General features: G+C 43.2%; 1 long non-coding RNA gene across 1 annotated transcript; it reads left to right on the top strand.

Moving 5' to 3' along the window:
- Positions 1–1,453: 1,453 nt before the first annotated feature.
- Positions 1,454–7,570, top strand: LOC121823124 (uncharacterized). The gene is made up of 2 exons (XR_006064452.2): positions 1,454–1,800; positions 6,553–7,570. It is a non-coding gene; the product is annotated as an uncharacterized LOC121823124 (long non-coding RNA).
- Positions 7,571–23,303: the final 15,733 nt, after the last annotated feature.

Raw genomic sequence — 23,303 nt, 5'->3', positions numbered from 1 at the left:
CCTCTACAAAGAGGGTGGATTAAACTAAAGGTGTTTGTTTCTAACTGTTCTGCAACCTGGAAAGGCCAAGGTCAAAGTGCTAGAACATTCAGTATCTAGTTACAGTTGGCCTAACTTACAGTCAACTGCCTTCTCCCTGTTCCGCCCTCCCCCGCACTCCCAGTAATCTCATCATGAAGGTATTACTCTCATGAGCAAATCTAACCCTATTAAAAATCCCCTCTTGAGCTGGAGAGATGGCTCAGTGGATAAGAGCACTCTGGCTGCTATCCCAGAGGACTCAGGTTCAATTCCCAGTGCCCATATGGCAGCTCACAACTGTCTGTAACTCCAGCTTCAGGAGACCTGACACCTTCACACCAATCACATAAAATAAAATTAAATAAATTATTTAAAAAAAAAATCCCTTCTCCAAATTGGGCTGTGGTGGCGCACGCCTTTAATGCCAGCACTCGGGAGGCAGAGCCAGGCAGATCTCTGTGAGTTCGTGGTCAGCCTGGTCTACAGAGTGAGATCCAGGACAGGCACTAAAACTACACAGAGAGACCCTGTCTTGAAAAAAATCCTTTCTCCAAATTCTATCATATTGGGACTCGAGCTTCACACAGGAATTGAGGAGCACTGTTTAATCCATGTCAATGTCACAACAGTATCAAATATCTCAATCCGTGTTTAGGTCCTTCATTCTGAAGTTCTAGATTAAAAAGAAAGCTTTCATAAAGAGGTCTATAAAGTCACTGGCTTCCAACTCTACCATGGGAACATTTGTGTTCTTTCTTGCCAGAGCGCCCGCTCACTTTTCTGAAGACGACAGCTAACCTGCTGCACTGCTGGTGTGCCTCCCGCCCCTTTGTGACGGTAACAGGAACCAACTTTTGTTTTTTAATGTTTTATTTTTTATTATTTTTTGAATTAGTTTTTCATAGACAATATTTTGATCATGTTCTTCCCTCCTCCAATTTCTCCCAGATTCTTCGACCTCCCTACCCACCTACCTTCATGTTCTCTCTCTTTCTCTCAAAAACCAAAAACAATAACAACAAAAGGAACAAACAAACTCTACAAAAACAAAAATCAAAGCAAACAGGCAAAAGACCAATAAGGAAAAAAAAAAAAAAAGCCCAAACAAAGCAAAGCAAAAGAAAAGGTCCACAGAAATACCATTCAGGTCCTTTTGTGCTGGCCAACTACTGGGCATGGGGCCTGCCTGGAGTGTGGTTGATATACCCAGTGACAGTCCACTGGAGAAGACTGGTTTTCCCTTTGTTAGGGGGTGTCAGTTGCAGATAGACGCTTGGCTAAGGGTGGGACCCCATGTCCACTTCCCCCTCTCGGGTCTGACTTGACCCTGTGCGGGCCTTGTGTCTGCAGCCACAGTCTCTATGACGTCGTGCACACAGCAGTCCTGCTACGTCTGGAGGACACTGTCTCCTAGGTGTCGTCCACCACCTCAAGCCCTTACAGTCTGTCCCCCCTTCTTCCACAGAGCCCCCTTGAGCCTTGAGGGGAAGACTTTGATGAAGACGTCACGTAGGACTGAGTGCGCCAAAGTCTCTCATTCTCTGCACATTGTCCAGTTGCGAGCCTCTGTGTGAATTCCCATCTACTGCAAGATGAAACTTCTCTAGTAAGGATTGAGCAAGGGACTAATTTATGGTTATAGCAGAGTGTCATTAGGAATCATTTTATTGCTGTTTCTTTAACAGAATAAGAACACTAGGTTTTCCCCTAGGCCCACGACCTATCATCTACTCTCAGGTTCCTGGCCTCTTTAGGCAAGATATGACCTCCATTTTACAGGTAAGACTTAAATACAATTTTGTTTTTGTTTTTGTTTTTTTAAGACAGCGCTTCTCTGTGTAGCCCTGGCTGTCCTGGAACTCACGCTGTAGACCAGGCTGGCTTCAAACTCACAGAGATTCCCCTGCCTCTGCCTTCTGAGTGCTGCAATTAAAGGCGTGCACCACCAATACCCTGCTTAAATACAATTTTAACCCGTGGTTGGTTATTCCTATGGCCTTTACGCTGCTATTGTTCCAGTGTATCATATAGGCAAATCTCTGTTTTATGTCACAGGGTTTGTAGTTGGGTGATATTGATGACTGCCTTTCTCCTCGGGTCGTGTGCAGAGTATCTTCCAGTACCATGAATCTAATCAGTAGGGGTGAAGCTTCTAGTTAGGCACCAGCCTGACTTCAGTGACATGAGTAACTGTTGTCTTCAGCAACAGGGCCTTCCCATCAGGTTGTAGAGAGTAACTAAGAGCCTTGCCAGTAGCCTGTGAAGCTTGAGGGGTTGCATGGGAACCCTTTGGCCAGTGTCTCAACAGGATCCAGATTTTGCAATGGGTAAACAACTCTTGTTCTAGTCCTTGTACTTTGCGAAGACTGAATCCACTTGACTTTGTAGTAAGCCCTAAGGAGCTCAGAAGTTCATTTTAGCAGCATCTTCCACACTCCTAGGCCCTAGTCCCAATGATTGGTTGGAAGAATAGGATGAACACATTAACCTGATCTAGAGAAAGAGCACATATACAACTTAAGAATTGTCAGGAAACTGTAGAAAGTGATTCTTCCCTTGCAAAACATAAAAATACCACTGAGAATGATGCAAGCCATAGAGCAAAGCTTAGGATTAGACCTTGTGCCATTGTTTGAACACAGTATCAAACTGCTTACAACTAGGTCTGTTACTAGATGGTTTCAATGAATCAAAAGGAACATCCAGTACAAAGACAGAGAGTTTGATGTTTTCAAGAAGGTGTGAGCAATAAAAAAGAAAATCCTAAATGATACTGTCTCTATCTCAGTCAATGCTCTATTGCTGTGAAGAGACACCATAACCATGGAATCCCTTATAGAGGAAAGCATTTAATTGAAGCTGGCTTACCGTGTCAGAGGTCACGCACACAGCAATCCTGCTGCGTCTAGACACTGTTTCCTAGGTGTCGCCCACCACCTCAAGCTCTTACAGTCTGTCCACCCTGACATCAGCATGGCAGGAAACATGGTGGCACACAGGAAGACACGGTGCTAAAGAAGGAGCTGAGCAGGGTTGGGGATTTAGCTCAGTGGTAGAGCGCTTGCCTAGCAAGCACAATGCCCTGGGTTCGGTCCTCAGCTCTGAAAAAAAAAAATGGAGCTGAGCATCTGGATTCTACCTCTGGATCCACAGGCAGCAGGAAGAGAGAGAGACACTGGGCCTGGCTTGGGCTTTTGAAACCTCAAAGCCTATCCACAGTGTCACACTTTCTTCAACAAGGCCACACCTACTCTAACAAGGACACACCTCCTAATCTTTCCCAAGTGGTGGCACTCCCCAGTAACTAAGCATTTAAACATATGAGCCTGGGAGGGTCAAACCACCACATTCTCCTTTATTCATGAAGAATCACATTCATCTAATTCAATAATTCTTCACAACCACATTTTTAAAAGAAACACATTCATCTGAAAGGGAAAAAATACAACTTAAAATGCTGACAAATGTATTTGTAACTTATAAATTATATACATACCTAATGGTTTTGTAGTTATATTGACATGTACTAAACTTAAAGATTTAATATTTAAAAAGAAGATGAAAGATCTTGACTATAGTTAACAGGATCAATGAGTGTGAATTTGGGAACACAGTTGCCCAAGAAAGAGATCACACAATTCAATTCCAGCCTACTTAGGCTGTTCTGAACTTTACCGAAATCTCTGTTCATTCTACAGCTCCAAGGAATCTTCTTGTTCAACAATTCAGTGTATGTATAAATATTTAGAGCTAAATGCTGGTGTCCATTCAGTCACTTCCAGAGGGACAGGGACCTAAGAGACAATGTTTTCCCTTATGGCACCCTTTCGAAACTGTCCTAAAATCACTTGTTTAGAAGAACATGTAGGAACAACCCAAGAGGCAAAGCTTTGGTTGTCGTCATCCATTCCATCTCATTGGTACCTTAGTAACAGTCTCCTCAGATGGGGTTAGTGTGCAAGCAATCTTCTGCTGAGAAGCTAACTAGTGTCCCCCAGGTCACAAGTCTTCTCATCCTTTGAGAATAGAGGATGGATTTCAGATTCAAGCTCTGGTTCTTCAATTTGATATAGCAGAAGAAAAATCCAAACACAACCTGACTAGGGAACCCTTTTTCTTTCTAGTCTATTGAAGTAATTTGATAAATATCAATCATGTAGATGTTCATTAAACAGGTTTCCCAGCTGTCTTTCCACATGCAGTACTTCGGTGTAGAAGCCAATCTTTGAATTCTATTCCATTCTGACAGAATTAAAATGGGTAACAGTGGAATTCCAACAGAATTTCCTTTATAGTGTTTTAGAAGTTGGACACAGTTTAGCCCTTTCAACATGAGTGTGTAAAGCATACACAACACTCCTACCTCATCTGTGGGAGAGACACGTGAAACATCTAGTGAATGCTTGAAGCTGCCAACAGCACTCTAAGCCCCATGACACTGTTTCTTCCCTACATGGAGACCAATGATAAGGTTTAACTTATAAATTAGGCACAGTAAGAGATGAATGGAAACAACTAAGAGTAAAACAGAACAACCGTAATAACTCTCTCTCTCTCTCTCTCTCTCTCTCTCTCTCTCTCTCTCTCTCTCTCTCTCTCTCTCTCTCTCTCCCCCTCACTCACTCCCATCACCCATCCCTCCCTCTCCATGACGAAAAACATTTTCAGATTGCAGTTGATCCTGGGTACCTGAAGCCATGGGCAAGGGGGCACTATTATAGTGAGGTTTGGGGCTCTGAAAGTGTGAGGCAGACTTCAGGCCTAGGTTTCTCTTCATATTTGAGCCTTCTGAGGAGGAGAAGGAGGATATTTTAGTTAATGTTTTTGGCTATAAGAAAAATTGAACCCAAATTGAGCTAAGTGAAAGACTGCTTTTTGCACATGCCTGACTCAAGGTTAAAAAGCTGTCTCCTACCCATTCTCTCTTTATTGTATATTGTACAGCTTGTAACTGTTTTTGGCTTATCTTGGTAGCAAGACAAGATACAACTTTGGGCCCTCTATCCCATGAGGCTTCATAAGGAGCTGGGAAGACAACATTTTCCTCTGGAAGCTAGCACACATCTCCTTGACTCAGATTTTTCCTTCACTGGAAAATCTCTGAAGCAAATGGAGAATGGAATGCACCTCAGTTTCTATTACAGGCATACTGAATGGGTGACAGGAAGCCAAACACTACCTTCTATGAATACTCCAACAAAAGATTATCTGCCACTTTTAAATCATTGCATAATCACCCCTGAGTATAGTTAGAAAACAGCTGAATTTACAACCTAACCAGGGTCAGAAAACTAGCCCAGGATCAACTATATAAATGAAGTATGGCATATGCCGAAATATGTTTCCCATCCAGTGGACAAGATAAAAAAAAATCCAAAGTCACATTTTACTTTACCCTGCAGGTGAGGGTAAATTTTGCACATGAATTCCATAATCTAATTATAGCATGATAAAAAAAAAAAAAAAAAAAAAAAAAAAAAAAAACGGGAAGGGAGACAGAGGGAATCTACCTGCCTGATTTTAGAGGGCTACATATGAGTGATCTTTGAAAAGAACATGTTGGCCTCTACTTTCCTCTTTTCTTGATAAACATTGCTTCCCTTGGATTGCTCCAGCAGAAAGCAACATACATGCACATTTCCCTTAGCTCCTTGCTGAAATGCCTTTACAAAAAAATTCATATTCTCCTCTTACAATCTACCATAGGAAACGGCCAGCTACAGACTTTTTTTTGAAATCTCTACAAAATAGTATTTAAAGTACTATCCCTTGTGTTGTTTGTTCTTGTGTTTCGTTCTATGCAAGGAATTCTTATTAGGGGCACACCTCTTTCTTAGAGCACAATGCTAAGAATGGCATTCCCTCCGCCCCCTCCTGGCTGAATACCAATGCTTCTTTATAATATCTAAGGGACTTCTAAAATCCTTACATTTCCTTTTGACCTTGTCTATTAGGAATATTTGTATATTAAACTACTATTGATAGAATGCTAGGTTTGGCTGGTCTCATCATTCTAACCTTCCCTTTAACCTTTCTATCAACTGCTTTGTCTGATGTCTGAAAAATGGATTAGCAGTGTGAACATGGTTTCAAAGTTTATTTGGAAATCAAGGTATAGTTAAATTGAAATAGAAAGAATGGTATGTTGATTTTTTTATACTAAAGCCAAGAGAAATATTGGAATAGAAAGTATAAAGGAGGCTCACAAACCATGAAGCTATGGTTGAAGCTTTCCCCTAAAAACAGACTTTCCAACTAAATAGTGGGGTAACCTGAAATCAAATTTCACACTCTGCCTTGACACCGATGCTTAAAATTTGTTGCAATTCATTCATTGCTTGATTAGCATTTTATCCATACTGCCATTGAAAACAAAGATTTTCCTTTATAGAGTAGTTCAACATTTTAATATACATAGAGCTAGGAGGGAGGGACAGAGGGAAAGAAGGAGGGAGGGAGGGAAGGAGGGAGGGAGAGAATATTCTTTATCATATGATAAAGATCAATATCATTTATTCATTCTTTCAACAGCTGCACACTGAGTATCTGCCAGCTACGAGGCACTGAAACGCCAGCCCTATTCCTAGACAAGCAAGAGCAAGGCATCAAACCAGACACAAGAGCGTTAGAGAAACGGGTCATTAAAGTGATGAGCACCATGCGGAATTCAAACGCAGAACACGCGTGGGACACACGGGAGATCGTTTAGATGAGGGTATCAGAGAGTTCAATTCTGAGGCTACAGCATCTGTCCCCGCCTCCAAAAGAACGGTAAGTGCGCCGCATCACGGAGGCCAGGACAGAACATTTCAAGCTGGGAGAAATGCGGTGTGAAGAGTCAAGAAAGCCTGCTGTATTGAGGAACTGAAAAATCTACCATGGCTGCAGCTTGGAGCGAGGGGAAGGCACCTGAAGCCTGACACAGAAAGGAACACCTGCTTAAACTGCCAGGAAATTCAAATGCAGCCCAAAGTAGGGCAGAGAAGAGGAGAGATTGTGAAGAAGTTGTCCTCCGGCTTTCTTTGTCAACTACTGAATTAAAGACTAATATATGTGTACGCAGAACTGATCCTTAAAAAAAACAAACTGGCTGCTTGCTTCTAATCCGTGCTGTTCCCTCTCATTGGCCGGCAGTAGTTACTGAGCCCTGTGCTGTGTTAGGGCTTTGTACGCAAGCATGAACAGGGTATCTACTGCCTCGTCATTCATGCAATTTACATGTCTGGGAAAACAAGGCAAATACACAAACATGATGGATCAGCCCTGGGACACGTAGCCTTTCCATGGCAGGGGCCATTCCACAGAGCAGGGCCACCACAGGGTGGGTAAGGCCACAAGAAGATGGGACACAAGCCAAGGCTCTAGTAGCAAAGGAAGCGTTATCCCTCACCCATAAGACATAAACCCAGGCTGGTCAGCTGGAGTAGGGGACTGCTGTGGTAACCCCACATCAGCACCGGGCAGAGGAAATTCCACCCTGGTTTTCAACTGCCAAAAGCATTTGTTTTTCTTCCTCTCATGAAATGGAAGGTATTACTGGCTTCAAGAATCATGCAGCATAGAGTTTAGGGAAGTCTTGTTTTGTTTCGCTTTGTTTTAAGAAAACAATCTATGCTTTAAGAAAACAATTATGTTCTATAACTGCAAGACAAAATATTTGACGAGTGAACCTCCAATTATTTGGCTCTGGGTGTTTGCACATGGGAGAAACTGTGGTTGTAAGCATGCCTAGAACCAACACCCCTTGAAGGAGGAAGTGAGTCTTGCTGTTAGTAAACTGTCTTCATCTCCAACCACAGAATTGATTTACGAAGTAAATATAATTTTTGCAGTTGGGCTCAACCTGTTGTCCTCTTAAAGGAAACACATTTTAGTTCCCATTGTGAAAAACTCAGTGCTTTTAAGAGCGGTAGGACCCAAACACGGTGTCGTAAAAGCAAATAGTATGAATTAATTGTATCTTCTGGTTACAAAAACGTGTTCGGAATGAAAACGGCATGTGACTGACGGATGCCAGGTGTGTGCACAGTTCTCTTTTCCATGTGCCTTTTCATGTTTGTTATAACATGACAACAGAAGCCATGGGTTGTCTCCAGCAGAGGAACAGCCAATACTCCACAGCCGAATAGAGATGACTAAAAACATAACAGATTAAATGAATCAATTTTTTTTTTTTTTTTTTTTTTGGTTTTTCGAGACAGGGTTTCTCCGTGTAGTTTTGGTGCCTGTCCTGGATCTCGCTCTGTAGACCAGGCTGGCCTTGAACTCACAGAGATCCGTCTGGCTCTGCCTCCCCAGTGCTGGGATTAAAGGCGCCGCCGCCGCCGCACCCCCCCCCCCCACCGCCGCTGCCGCCCCCCTGCGAAATCAATTCTTTAAAATGTTATTTTATCTACATGATAAAATGAGTGTTTTGCCTGCTTGTATGTATGTGCACAGAGCATGTTTGAGAATTTCTTTATGGCCAGCCGTTGTACCTGAATGTAGAGGAAGGCTAAGGTAATGTTTTTAGGCTTTAGGAGTTGCTTGGGGGAAAAGGAGTTCTCCTTTCAATGACCTGGCTTGGGCACAGGAGTTCCTGTTACTGTGATTTGCTTCAGGAGACAATAAGAGTGACAGATGGGAAGACAGAAGGTCAGTGAAGTCTCTCTCTGAGATGGCTCCTAAGGCCTTCCAAGGTCCTTCAGTTCAAACTCTCAGCATACCAAAGCTCAGAGCCCCACACCTTGAGACATTGTTTCCTGAGAGATGGTTCGTCCCTATTATGGATATTCCAGAATTTTCTCTATGCCATCTGATTGAAGTAGTATCAGCTGACTTTGGAAAATACTGGCATATTAGTTTAATTTAGAGTTTTATTTTATTTTTATGTGTTCATGTGTTTTGCCTGCATGTATGTCTGGGTACCACATCTATGCCTGGTGCCCACATAGGCTAGAAGAGGGCATCGGATACCTTGGAACCAGAGTTACAGATGGTTATAAATTCCCATGTTAGGGCTGGGAACAAGCCCAAGTCTCCTGGAAGAGCATCCAGTGTTATTTACAGCTGAGCCATCTTTCTAGAATTTTCTTAAAGTAAGATCCAATCTTAAAACAAAAATCCCTCCACATTAAAAATAAGGCAATTTAATAGAACTCTTCATTTAGTGCAACAATAATGCACAAAGCAAGGTATTTTATAAAATGTGGTTCCGAACTGGAACAAGAATGAAAAGTACCGATATACAGCTCAAGATGTTGCTTCTGTCCATCATAAAGGAAGCTGAAAGAGCCTGCTACGATGATCTTTGCTCATGGGTTTCTGAGAACAAAGTTATACTCAAGTGTTAACACTGTGTGTGCACCATTTGGCACTAGGACATGGCAACCAAGGATGGGAATTTCAGTGTATTTTAAATTAACCTTTTTTGTTTGTTTGTTGAGACAGGGTCTCTCTGCGTCATCCTGGCTGTCCGAAAGCTTGCTTTGTAAATCAGGTTGGCTTTGAACTCACAGAGATCTTCTTGACTTTGCCTCTTGAGTGCTAGGATTTAAAGGTGTGTACCACTATGAAGATAGGAATTTTAAATCAGTGTTATGTCCCAGAGTTCTCTGCAATGTCAACGTGAGGTTCTATGGATTAGATAAACCATAATATAAATGAACTGGAACTAGTTTGCCTGAAGAAGTCAATTGGGGAGATGACCCACACACACCTGCCCTGCTCACAGCTTGTGGAGCATGTTTCAGTTTGCAAGACGTTCTGCAAAGCTTGACCACACCGGATAAATATGGCATGTGCACTAGCTAGATCACTCTGTGGACCCTTCCCCCATGGGAAATCAATGCTGGTCCAGTTTTTGAGAGAGGCTGAACCATTCAGAAGTTTAGAGAATGGGAACTGACTCAAAAGGAAGCCCCGAGACAGACGATGGCCCTTGCAAACTGAACAGGAAACAAATTATGAGTCAGCAGCGGAAGTTGGTTAAGTGAACCCCCGGAGGAAAACGAGCGGATGTGCATAGATGCCGAGGCGAGCTGTACCCCATGGTGCTGAGTGGCTCTCCTCCTCATTCCAGCCCGCACCCACATGTGTCCTTATTGCCGTCTAAGTCAATGAAGAGATGGACACTTGTCTTGGGGTCGTGGTAATACACTTTCTGGTGCTCCCTGTAAACAAGCTCGCCTTAACCACACACTGGTCCGTCGTCACTCATCCTCATCTTGTGCTGTCTCATCAGCATCAGAGAATGACTTCCTGTGGGTTTAAGACAGGACATTCCTGGGCGCCCCAAAATGGAGCTTCTTATTGAGAAGACAGCTGAAATTCTCGCTGGTCTCCCACAGAAGTCTTGATTCAGCAGCTGAAAATGCAAATTCTAGAAGAAATAGATCAGTGGTTCTCAACCTGTGGGTCACAACCACCACAGGGGTCACACATCAGATATCTTGTATATTAGATATTTACTTTGTGATTCATGACAGCAGCAAAATTACAGCTATGAAGTAGCAACAAAAATAATTTTATGGTTGGGGGGGGGGGTCACCACAACATGAGGAACTGTCGTAAAGGGTCACAGCATTAGGAAGGTTGGAAACCACTGAAATTTCAGATGAAAGACATCAAAGGAAAAGGGACATTAAGAGGTGATTATCGTGGGGAACACTATCTTGGGACTGTCACTACTCAATCAGCAGATATTTCTGGAAGATTCAACGGAGGGACTAGGATAAAGGAGGAAGGTAACCCTGACAAAAATGGCTGTCCTGACGGAACACACTGACTAGAGAACACAGAACAAACAAAGCGACGGAGTAAAAGGTGCAGTAATTTTTTTTTTCCCTAAAGAGCAAAATCAAACAACCAGGACACAAAGCTGGGCTGGAGGAAAGGACGTGGGAGGTGTTGAGGGGGTGGCCAGGGGAGCTGCTGCTACAGTAACTTGAATATCAGCAGCCAAGAGAAGGGCACTCTCCCTCCCTATAGGAACTTGAGAGGAAGAACTTTCGAGACAGAGCAACCAGAAAGTGAAAAAGACCACACAGGAGGTTGCTGGCCATGCTCAAAAGTGCAATATGGCTGCCGTGGAGACAGCTAGAGAGCGAAGTCGAGCCAGGTCACAGGTCAGGTTATAGGTCACTGTACGGGCTCTGGCGTTTACCTGGAGTCCACAGGAAGCCACCTATGTTTCAAATTAAGAGCGACAGGACCAGATCCACACGCTAAGAAGATCACACTGAATGATATGTTGAAGGTAGATAGGAAGAGAAAGAATAGAAGTTGATGCATTCAGAGGTTTTAATAATTCTGGGAGAGATGATAGTATCGGACCAGGGTGGTATAGTCTCGAACATGGCAAGTGGTTGAATTCCACACCAGTAGTAAAGACAAAACAAGAAAAGACTTCGTCTCAGATGTGGTATTAGAAAGGAAAAGGAGAATTGGACATGACTCCCTATTGTTTGCGACAAGGTCTCTCTACAGAGGCCTGGCTGTCCTGCAACTTGCTATGTAGATCAGGCCGGCCGGGAAGAAATCTGCCTGCCTCTGCTTCCCCGGGTGCAGGAATGAAAGACGTGTGCCACCATGACTGGCTAGAATTCCATTTTTCAAAAGTGGGGAAGATTAACGGGAAAGATGAAGGGATATGTTTTGGACAGGTAAAGTTTTATATGCCGAAACAGAAAGGTCATTAAGTAGTTGGATTATGAATCTAAAGTTGAATGAATAGTCTGGACTAAAGACGTCAATGTAAAAGTCTGCAGCAGATAAATAGAGTCCAGATAGTTTAAAAGAAATCCGTTTTAGTCCAAGGGGACAGCTGTAATGTGGCAACATAGCCTGGATGCCTTATAAACAATGGAACTACGTCTTGAAGGTCTAGAGAGTAGATCCTGTGCCTGGTGAGGGCCTGTTTCTTCGCTCTGTGACCACGCCAGTATTCTCAGTCTTCTCAGCTGTTAGCAGGTCAGACAGTTCTCTGGGCCTCCTTCACATGGGCACTGATCTCCTGGAAGGGCACCACCCTCATGACCCAGTTGCCTCCAGAAAGGCCGACTTCCAGTGCTCCCCCTGTGACAGGCATTTTTAGGGTACTGAAGAGAATATAGAAACACTCAGCTCATAGGAGGGTCAACAACTTCCACACTTAGAATCTTGTATCAATTAAGACATAATCCAGGCTGCGAGACGGGGCACACTCCTTTAACCCCTGCAATCAGGAGGCAGAGGCAGGCAGAACTCTGTGAGTCGAAGGCAGCCTGGTCTCCTTAGAGAGTTCCCGGCCAGTCAGGGATACATGGTGATATCCTGTCTCAAAAACAAAATAAAGAAAAAGAAAAGAAAAGATCCAGCTCATCAGTCTCGGTGAAAAATGCAAATAACATTGTGCATAGAACACAAAGGATCACACCTCCATGTGTCCATGGTGCTGCGGCTGACAGCCAGTTGATGAAGGGCTGTCTCAGGCTTGTCTTCTGAAAATGAGAACAATGCTGTCTTGGTGACCACAGCATTTTAGGGAAGGAAAGCGGAGTTCACGGGCTACAGTTTCGCTTTTTCGCTTTTTCCTGTGACTGAAATCGGCATAACCGTGAAGTAATAGTTTCGTTCATTGTGGAAATATTCTTTGTAGTTCCAGAAATTGTTGAAAAGCAAAAGCCTTAGTGAAGACCGAGTTAGCGCTGAAAACCGGTGATAATTAAGAAGGCTGTGTAAACCCGAGAATTTACAAATTAGGACATGTGCTGTACAGTATTTTAGAGGACACAGGGCCTGAGTCAGCAGCTGAAAGATGTTGCTTAGGCAACTTTTGTTGTTGTTTTGTTTTTGAGACAGGATCTCTCTATGTAGCCCTGAATGCCCTGGAACTCATTATATAGACCAGGGTAGCCTCGAACTCACAAATATCTGCCTGCCTCTGTTTCCTGAGTGCTGGGATTAAAGGTGTGCACTTGTTCAGGCAACTTTTTATCTTAAACTAGCCACTACTCTGTAGTTAAAGAGTTAACAATTTAATACCAAGGGTTCTAGTCATGCAAATTTAAAATAAAAGACACAAAACACTATATTCAATAACTACTATAAATTATAAGATATTTCAAGTAAATGACCATAAGGAAACTATTTATTTTTATGTACCTTGGTGCTTTGCCTGCTTGTATGTCTGAGTGAGGGCATCAGGTCCCCTGGAACTGGAGTCACAGATAGCTATGAGCTGCCAAGTGGGCGCTGGGAATTGAACCTGGGTCCTCTGGAAGAGCAGCCAGTGCTCCTGACACCTGAGCCGTCCCTCTAGCCCCTAGGAAACTATTTATAAGGTAATATATTTTAAAATGATAGTATTTTGACTTTTTACCCATTTTAGTATGTTATATATTGCTTAGCCTCTCTAAATCTGTCCTATCATTCCCTGTTACAATTCCTAGCCCAATGCCTTAAGTAGACTTCAAACTCATGAGTTGATGTAAAGTACTCATTCCTAAAGCTTTGCCTACATGTATATCTTTCAAAAGAAAGAAAGACATCCTAATAAATCCCAAGCAAAGTTTACTTTCTTAAACTTAAAAAAGTTAACTACTATTTTTGAATTCATCATTTTAGCTATGAATCTATATAAATTAGTATTTGCGTATATCAACATCCATGGGTTTTAATGCAGTTTCACTAGCAACCAGTACACTCAATTGGTTTACCTGAAAAAGTCATAATCTTTCCTTGACTTTTGAAGGCTATTTTTGACTGTTTACAGAATTCTAAGTTGGCAAACATTTTCTTACATCATCCCAAAAGTGTTTTCCCCAGCCCTTTGGGAATAATGCATGATAATAATTGGTGTTTTGTCATGTTTTTGTCTTTGTTTTAAACAGTTTGGCTCCAGTGTGCAGATGTGTTAGGGTTTTATAGAAACAGTGGATCTTTGGCTTAGGGGTTTATATCACTTTCAGAAACTTCGTAGGCAGCACCTTTTCGGCTGTACTTACTTCCCTTCTCTCCTTCATCCCTCTTTGGGGCTCTAGCTACCACATATACAAGAACTTTGCATCACTATTTGTACGTCTCTTGTTCACTCGTATTTTTCATATTACCTATTATAGTTCTATTGCTTTTGCCTTTTTCCTATTTCCTGAGGTGCCTGGTAGTTTTTCATTCGACATCAGTTACTGTATGATAAATTATAAGGACTTTGAATGACATCACCCTTAGAAAGGAATTTCTTGCCATTGAAAGGTAAGAGAAGTTACAGGCTGTCTTGATCCAGTCAGGGGTTAAGATGATCGCAATCCACAAGGTTCTCAGAATGCTGAAGCCAGTTTTCAAATCTTTCAAACACTGCGAAACTACTGGAAGCTCTTTTTGTTTTCTTACCTCCTAGCTTCCACTTTCTGCTTTCATTGCTTATATTCTCACACCGTCAGCTGAAAAATCACCCCAAGGGACAGAGCTGGAGACTCATCTTGCTTCTCTGTACTAAATCCATGTTCCTGAAGCCCTACCTCACAGTAATATCGAAATCCAGCGTTTATCTGCCCAACTTCAAGTTCAGGGACCTCACGAAAGTCTAACCGATTGGTTCTCAACCCATGGGTCGCAACCCTTTGGGTCAAATGACCCTTTCGTAGAGGTCGTCTAAGACCATCAGAAAACACAGAGATTTACATTACAATTCATAACAGTAGCAAAATTACAGTTATGAAGTAGTAGCAAAACTAATTTTATGATTGGGAGTCACCAGACCACGAGGAACGGTATGAAGGGGTCACAGCGTCGGGAAGGTGGGCTAACCCTCCCCCTCTGCTTTCCTCTCACCCTGTACCGTGCACGTTAGGGATGTGGGTGTCAGGCCCCACAGTGTGGAAGACTGGCTACATCAGTACAGATCTCTGGCTTCCAGAATTGGTCCTATGAATCCTGTATTAATCTACAGCAATCTCGGCGGTTCTCCGAAGCCTCCAAAAGTCATTCTTTAGACTAGACACTGAGTTGGGGCCAGTGAGATAGCTCGGTGGGTAAAACACTGGCTTCCAAGGATGACGAGCTGAGTCTGCTCCCTGGAAGCCACATGGTGGAAAGAGAGAATCAAGTCCTCCACTTGTCCATTGACCTCCACGTATATGCCACAGCACCCAGACAAACACGAAATAAACACATGCAGGACAGGTTTTGTTTTTTTTGTTTTTGTTTTTTTGTTTTTGTTTTTTCGAGACAGGGTTTCTCTGTGTAGTTTTGGTGCCTGTCCTGGATCTCGCTCTGTAGACCTGGATGGCCTCGAACTCACAGAGATCCACTTGGCTCTGCCTCCCAAGTGCTGGGATTAAAGGCATCCGCCACCACCGTCCAGCCAGAACAGTTTTAAAATACGTATGTACTTGATACATTTCAACATCTTTAAGTTTATAGTACTTATCAATCCTGTTTATTTTTCATTTATCATTAAGCTCAAAATCCATTTTCCCTTTGTAAATTCTACGTTTGAAATAACTTTCTTGATTAACTGGCTTGTTTCTAAAGTTACAACAAAACGATTGTGATCTTCAAGGAATGTCTCACATACATTTTATTCAACTTACATTATTTTATCTACTGTCAATTTTATTTCCTCAGAAAAATTTAAGCCCTGAACATCTGCCCTTACTTTTCATAATTTCATAACATATTTTACTTTTACAGAGAATTAAGGTTCAGACTCTTCTAGGGTGCTATGAATATTCTATTTATATGAGATTAATATTCAGTTATTTATTACATTTTTCATGTAAGTAGTTTTCTCAGTGAGACGTGCAACAAATAATTTCATGGTTATAGAGCTCTTGAAAAAACTACTAAGTTCATGAAGTTTTCCTCAAACTTGGAGATCTTTTATGTCAGTAGAAAGTATGGGGGAAACTATTTAGCATTGTGTGAGGCAGAAGCTGCTGTGAGGCCTGAAATCTCGTTTCTTCAAAGAAAACTTTATACGTGAGGAGTACTGCTGTCGGCCACACAGGCGACTTAAACACTACTGCAGTTCTGTTGGGATCCAGATTTATTCTCTGGCATGAACATAAAGGCTTTGTTATTTTAACCAAGAGATGTAGCTAGAGTTTTCCTGCCTTGCCCACAGTCAGGACAAATCTTTGTCACCCTCCAGTCCCACAGCCGCTCAGACCCAACCAAGTAAACACAGAGACTTATATTTCTTACAAACTGTATGGCCATGGCAGGCTTCTTGCTAACTGTTCTTATAGCTTAAATTAATCCATTTCCACAAATCTATACCTTGCCACGTGGCTCGTGGCTTACCAGCATTTTCACATGCTGCTTGTCCTGGCCAGGTGGCTGGCAGTGACTCCTTCCACCTTCCTGTTCTTCCTTTTCTCCTCTCTGTTAGTCCCGCCTATACTTCCTGCCTAGCCACTGACCAATCAGTGTTTTATTTATTGACCAGTCAGAGTAATTTGACATACAGACCATCCCACAGCAAAGAGGAATTCTCTGAATGCAACTACTTAAGAGTTCAGCCAAGGCTGGGGGTGGGGGTGGCGCACGCCTTTAATCCCAGCACTCAGGAGGCAGAGGCAGGTGGATCTCTGTGAGTTCAAGGCCAACCTGGGCTACAGAGTGAGTTCCAGGACAGTCAGGGCTACACAGTGAAACCCTGTCTTGAAAAAAGAAAACAAAACAAACAAACCAACCAATCAACAAACAAAAGAGTTCAGCCTCGTTGAAGGAAGGTAGAGAGAGGATTGATTTCTCTAGGCTAAGGTCTTCAGTTGCCTCCTTTACTTCTTAATTTTCTTTAATTTTAATTTTTTTTACTTCTTTGTTTTAAAATATTTTTAATTGCAATAGAATTACACCACCTCTCTCCCCTTCTTTGCCTCCCTACAGCCTCTGTCAGCTACCCACACACGTGTACACACGTGTACACAGGTATACACACACACAGAGACAACCTGCTAAGTTCTTTTGTTGTTTGTGTGTATATGGTTTCAAGGCTGACCAGCCTGCATTGGATGACCAGTAAGAGAGCTCAATCTGTGGAAGAGCAAAATTCTCCTTTTCTTATCAATCAATTGTTGCCTGTAGTTGTATGTCTAAGGGTGGGACCCTGTGAAATCCCTCCCTTCCACAGAAGCATGTTCATTGATACTGCTGTTGCTCCAGTCTTGATCATGCGAACATTTCTACGAGTGATGGTTTCACAAAAGACTTCCTGGCATCCTGGCTCTCACAATCTTCCCGACTCCTCTTCTCTAATATTCCTGAGCCATAGATTCAGGAACTGTGATGAAGATATATCTGTTTGGGCCGGGCTCCCCGTGGTCCATTGATCTCTGCATTGCGTCCAGTTGTGGTATTCTGTGATGGTCTCCATTTGCTGTAAAGGGAAGCTTCTATGATGAGGGACGGTGGTTACACTTATCTGCGGGTATAAGGTTAAGATTTAGAATGTAGTCATGACTTATGCTGGTCTAGCAATCCAAGTGGCAGTAGTGGATTCTTTTCTAAGATCCATGACCTAGCCTAGCCCTGGAAAGGTTTCCAGAACCCAGCATGATTCCCCTCTCGTTGAGTGACTTTTCATACCTCTGTCTTAATTCAAAGTCTCTTCTGAGATTCATCAATCTCTTAACTGCAATCCACTGTAAAAATCAAAATAGAAAAAAAAAGATTGCACACTTCCAACATATAATGGCACAGGGTGTACATTAACATTCTAAAACTCAGGGAAGGGAGAATAGTGAGGAAATACTAGACAAAAATAAGACCCAAACACCAGCTGGGCAAACTCCAAACTCTGCATCTCCATGTCTGATGTCAAAACGCTCTTCACATCTCCAATTCCTTCCAGCTTTGTTGACTATAACATACTTTTCTCTCGTGGGCTGGTTCCACTCCCTGTTAGCAGCTCTCTTCAGCAGGTATCTCATGGCTCTGGCGTCTCCAACATCTTGGGGTCTTCAAGGCAATCCAGGCTCCACCTTCACAGCTTTATGTAATGGCCTCTCTAGGCCCCCATTCAGGAACACCCCTGACACATGCCCGGCCTCAGCGGCTTTCCTCAGTCATGGAGGGAGATTTCATAGCCCCTTTCTTCTATCCTTGACTCTAAAGCCAGAACCATGTTACCAAAACTGCCAAGATCTGCTGCTTTCTGGGGCTGGAACATGGCCCCCTTGTTCAATTACATCTTCACCAGCTTTCTGTTTTCCATGGTTTCCTTCACTGCCTGAGCTTGGCTGTTTTAGAATTTGCTCTATAGACCAGGCTGGCCTCAAACTCAGATATCCACCAGCCTCTGCTTTCCTAGTGTTTGGGATTAAAGGTGTGGACTATCACATCTGTTACTAAGCTTTTCTTTAATTCCTTTTCACAAGTTGAAAACTTAGCAGGTGGGATATTGCTCTGAGGTCACTTCTCCCTTTATTCCATTTCTTAATCTGATTAGCTCCTTGAACACAGGACTTAACTCTATTCCACTTCCTGGTGCTCCTTTTCTCCTCACATTTATTCTAAATTTTGTATTTTTCCTTGCTCAGCTTGCCCCTTTTCATTATAAATTTTCGTTAGAGTTATCACTATTACAGGACAGAGTCTATACTAGGCTGTTTTGAGATTTCCTCTGCCAACAGAATGAATCCAAAACTCTTCATTTTAGCCTCAGGCAGAATCTTCAGGCAAGGGCAAAAGGCAGCCACATTCTTCATCAAACTATCAAAAGAACAATCTTTAGGCATCATACTAAAATTCTTCTTCTCTAAAACTTCTTGAGTTAGCCCCCACAGTTCAAATCACCCTCAGCACCACTGTCTCTCATGTTCCTACTACTATGGCCCATTAAGCAGCATTTAAAGCATTCCACTGCTTTTCTAATCCACAATCCGAAGGTCTATATTCTTTCAAACAAAAGCATGGCCAGGCCTATCACAGCAACACCCATCTCTGGTACCAACTTCTGTCTTAGTTAGGGTTTCTATTGCTGTGAAGAGACACCATGACCATGGCGACTCTGAGCAAGGGAAAACATTTAATTGGGGCTGGCTTACATTTTCAGAGGTTGAGTCCATTCTTGTCAGGGCGGGACATAGAGGCATGCAGGCAGACATGGTGCTGGAGAAGGAGCCGAGAACTGAGAAGGGGACACACCTAATAGTGCCACTCCCAGTGAGCTCATGGGGGCCAATTACTACCACAGCCTCTATGCGTATCTTGCCATGCTGTTAATTGTCATGGTTCACAGGTGCTGGAGCTGGTGGGACAGTTTAACTCCTTCCCTCCCTCGGCAGTTTGCATAGTATTTTCTGGAACTACAGATGCTAGACCACAGAAAAGAAGCTTTCAGGTCAGATCCAACTCGAGTCATCTGAACTGTGCGCCCTAAGTGTGTGGTATCTTCAGTAATAGGGACCCACAGTCAATCTCTGAGGGCAACCAAGGGCTACACTGATAATCTATATTGTTTTGGGAGTCCCTTGGATTACCCTGGTCAACCCTTTGAAAGGAGGGTTCTCCTGTCTGGTACTGGGGTTTGTTAGTCTAATGGCTCTTATGGTGGCTTCTTTATATAAAAATGTATTCTTCATAGGAAAGTGTGCTTCTTAGTCACAGAATGTGTCTTGATTTTTCTATCATGACCTCATCAGAATAATGACACCCAGATACAATTAGGAGTGTGTCAATCATCTTGAATTATTCAGAATGGATAGATAGGTAAATAGATAGGGAAACAGACATTTTTAGAAGGAGTTAAGCTGGCCTCAACTCCTGGTTTTAAGTAATCCTCCTGCCTTAGGTCCTTGAATAATTGGGCATACAGGTCCATATCATCTCAACCAGCTTGGATTCTTCCTTGAACTTACAACATGGGTTACAAACGATATGGTTGCCAACTTGAGAAATCCGTGTGCTAAAACCTGACATTGAATCAGACCGTGAGGGTAGAGTTGGTGAGATCAAAGCTGTGCCTTTATAAGAAGACAAAGAGGCCTGGAGTTCACTTTTGATGAAAAGAAGGAAAAAGGAAAAGAAAGGCCATGACTGCTCCTAGGGATGGTGGAGGAGAAAGTTTACTGTAGATAAAAGGGAGAGACATCTGGGGGAGTCTGGCGTGAGCGTGACCCTGAACTGGGACACATGGGAAGAGGGGGAGGGGAGAGGAAAGAGAGGAGAACCAGGTGCAGCAGCCAGGAGGGCAAAGGTCCAAAAGGGGCAGGTGACCAAAATGTCTGGATTATGTAGGGAAGAGCCTCGGGGGGAAGGGCAGTCCAGCCCTGGGGCTGGAGAGTTCAGGGTAGAGGGCAGTGGGTGGGGGTAGGTGGATATGCCAGTAATACCCTGTAACAGGTAGGGACTGAAGGATGCTGGGAGAATCTGGAGGCCAGGTCTACTTTGATATGCTAAATAGGCACCTCCGGTTTTCCCCTAGGTTTGAAACTTTCTCTGACGTGTGAGAACCCAAGAATAGGAGTCATCTATAAAGCACAAAGGCGGCTTTCACCAAGAGACTGGCCTCACCGTCTTAGGCCCCCTACCCTAAGAAGTGTGACAAATAAATGTGTGTTGTTTAAGCCAAGGTTTGTGGCACAGCTACCGTCTACCCCTGGGGTGGGGGTGGGGGGCTCTCACGGGTGTTTCCTTCCTCATATGGACCAAAGGCTCTTTCTGAAGGTCTTTCCTTCTGTCTTCTCCAGTTCAGCGCACCTCATGTGAAAACAAAACCAACAACAGCAGAGTATGTAGGACCTGATACAGGCAGCTTTGCAAGGGCCTGGAAGAGGCTGAGCAAAGGCGTGACCATGTACACGTACACACACACACACACACACACACACATACACACACACAATCACAAGGCAAAGCCTCTATAATGTGGCCTGGGCTCAAGGCAGTGTTCCCACTTGTATCATCCGATCATCCGATACAGTATTCTACCTTTCCTGCAAGCAGGTCCTGCCACAGATTCTAGATTTACATTTGTCTAACTAATTGTCCATTCAAGAGGTTTTATGAATAATAAAAGAATGGTAAGCAGAGGCTATCTTGGCAAGCAGGATTGTTGGCCACGTTTTGACATTTCTCTATCTGCCCGTGACTGAGATTTCAAAATCATTAAAATCTTTTACTTACTGAAATTCAAGATCCACAGCCAGTCAGCATTCCTGATAGGTCTCAAACAAATCAAAGTAGACCTGACCTCCAGGTTCTCCCAGCATCCCTCAGTCCCCGCTGTTATAGGGTAAGGCTGGCACACCCTGCCCCCACCCTAAACTTCTCCAGCCTAGGGGCTGGGCTTCCCTATATCATTTCCCTAGCTGCCCTTCCCTATATAATCCAGCCATTTTGGTTACCCGGGCCTTTTTTCTTTATCTTTTCTTTTTTTTCCTGCTTTTCTTCTTGGTCTCCTGGCTCTTCTCTCCCCCATCTCCTCACATGGGCCAGCTCAGGGTCATGTTCACTCTGGACTCTTCCAGATGTTCCTACCTCTGGCTACGCTCTTCCTTTTATCTACAATTAACTTTCTCCCCCGCCATACCTAGGAGCAATCATATCCTCCTTTTTTCTTTTCCCTTTTTTTTTTTCCATTCGCCTGGTGACATAAGATGCAGCCCAAACAAAAGGCTGGAAGACTGGCCAGCTCCTCCACAGGCTGGAGAGCTTGCAAGTTTACTCCAACTCCAGGATAATTGATGACTGTTTCTTCAGTCATGATACATTAGTACTTACACACAAATATAAAAGGATTTAACAACTGTGTGGCATGAAAATAGAATAACAATTTATGGTTAATAACAATAGTATTAAACACTATCAGCAAAGACACATGTCCTTTTCAATAATTAAAATAATGGGATCCTGGAGCTCAATGACAATCCAACTAGACTGAGAGAAGGCGAACTTCCAGTTGAGTGAGAGATCCTGTCTCAGGGAGATAGCAATGGAGGAAGTTAAGCAACATCTTTCTTTGTCCTTTACACATACCTGCACACTGACACACATGTAACACACACACACACACACACAGGAACACATCACAGGTGGTTGAGTGTTCCTACATCTTTCTAACTGGAAAGAGAGATAGACTGTCTAGGCTCACACTCCCAGAACTTACTCCAGACAAAATGACTCACAGGAGAAGGGATTTGTATTTAGAGTAGACAGCTTCTGTCTTGAGAGGTATGGAAGTCAAGAATCCAATCACTTCCCTCCAGACAGCTCTGGGCATGGCGGAAGCAACTGAACGCAGATGCTTCAGCCCGAGAGCCTTGCGTTCGCTGTGCGATGTTAAAGAACACTGTGCAGTGTTAAGGACTGCTCTGTGAAAAGCAGGGTATTTCTAACAACGGGTGTTCTTACTCTAAGGAAGCTGTCATTTCTCCAGGTCTGGGTAGGGCAGGAACGTGGAAGGCCTGGAGCCAAGGAGAGGAGCGCCAGGGACCCATTGTCTTCTGCCTGAGCCACCCTGAAGATGGCAGTATCACAGTGGATCCAAGCTCTCCAAGGCTGATCAGAGGTCATTGGAGAGCACATTGGAGGTCCTCCCAGTTAAAGGATGCAAGGGAAAATAAATTAACAGAAAATATTCTCTGGTTAGTAGATTTGTAAAAATTCCTATTTTGAGCTGGGTGGTGATGGCACACGCCTTTGATCCCAGCACTCGGGAGGCAGCCTGGCCTACAGAGTGAGTTCCAAGACAGGCTCCAAAGCTAGAGAAACCCTGTCTTGAAAAACAATAAATAAATAAATAAATAAATAAATAAATAAATAAATAAATAAATAAATAAATAAAGTCCTATTTTGGTTGCAAATTTCTAATGTCAGCTTTTTACCTGCATCAAATATTCACTTCTTTCATAAAAAGCCTCCTATATTATACTGAGTAAAATTTTATAACAATAGAGATTTCCTCTACAGAGTACAAGATATGGCACCCTAAATCCTGAACTCATTATTTGTTATGGTTGATGTTGCCAAACGAATCTCATTCCCTAGTCTCCACCTTTGGATTGCTCTCTCTGCCACTGACCCTCAGTGTGGGGGGCTTTGTGACCACTTTTGACCAATGGAACAAATGCTGTGAGGAGCCTAACATATAGACTTTGCACATACGAGGCTTTCTGGCTTCTGTTGGAATGTGCTGAAGTCTGACTGGCCACCTGAAAGAGGAAGCATCACAGAAGGAGAAACTCAGCCGTTTTCCTTGTCCTACGGGAGCCAAACCCTCCAGCGCAACTCTTCAAGTGCACCCACCCGAGTGAGCCCCGGCAATTCCAAGAAGAGTGTGGTGACATTTCATTTGTGCTGAAATGTGAAATGTGGTG

Source organism: Peromyscus maniculatus, chromosome 16 (assembly GCF_049852395.1).
Source record: "Peromyscus maniculatus bairdii isolate BWxNUB_F1_BW_parent chromosome 16, HU_Pman_BW_mat_3.1, whole genome shotgun sequence".
Classification (NCBI taxonomy): Eukaryota; Metazoa; Chordata; class Mammalia; order Rodentia; family Cricetidae; genus Peromyscus; species Peromyscus maniculatus.
This window is presented reverse-complemented; position numbering and strand designations above follow the sequence as displayed.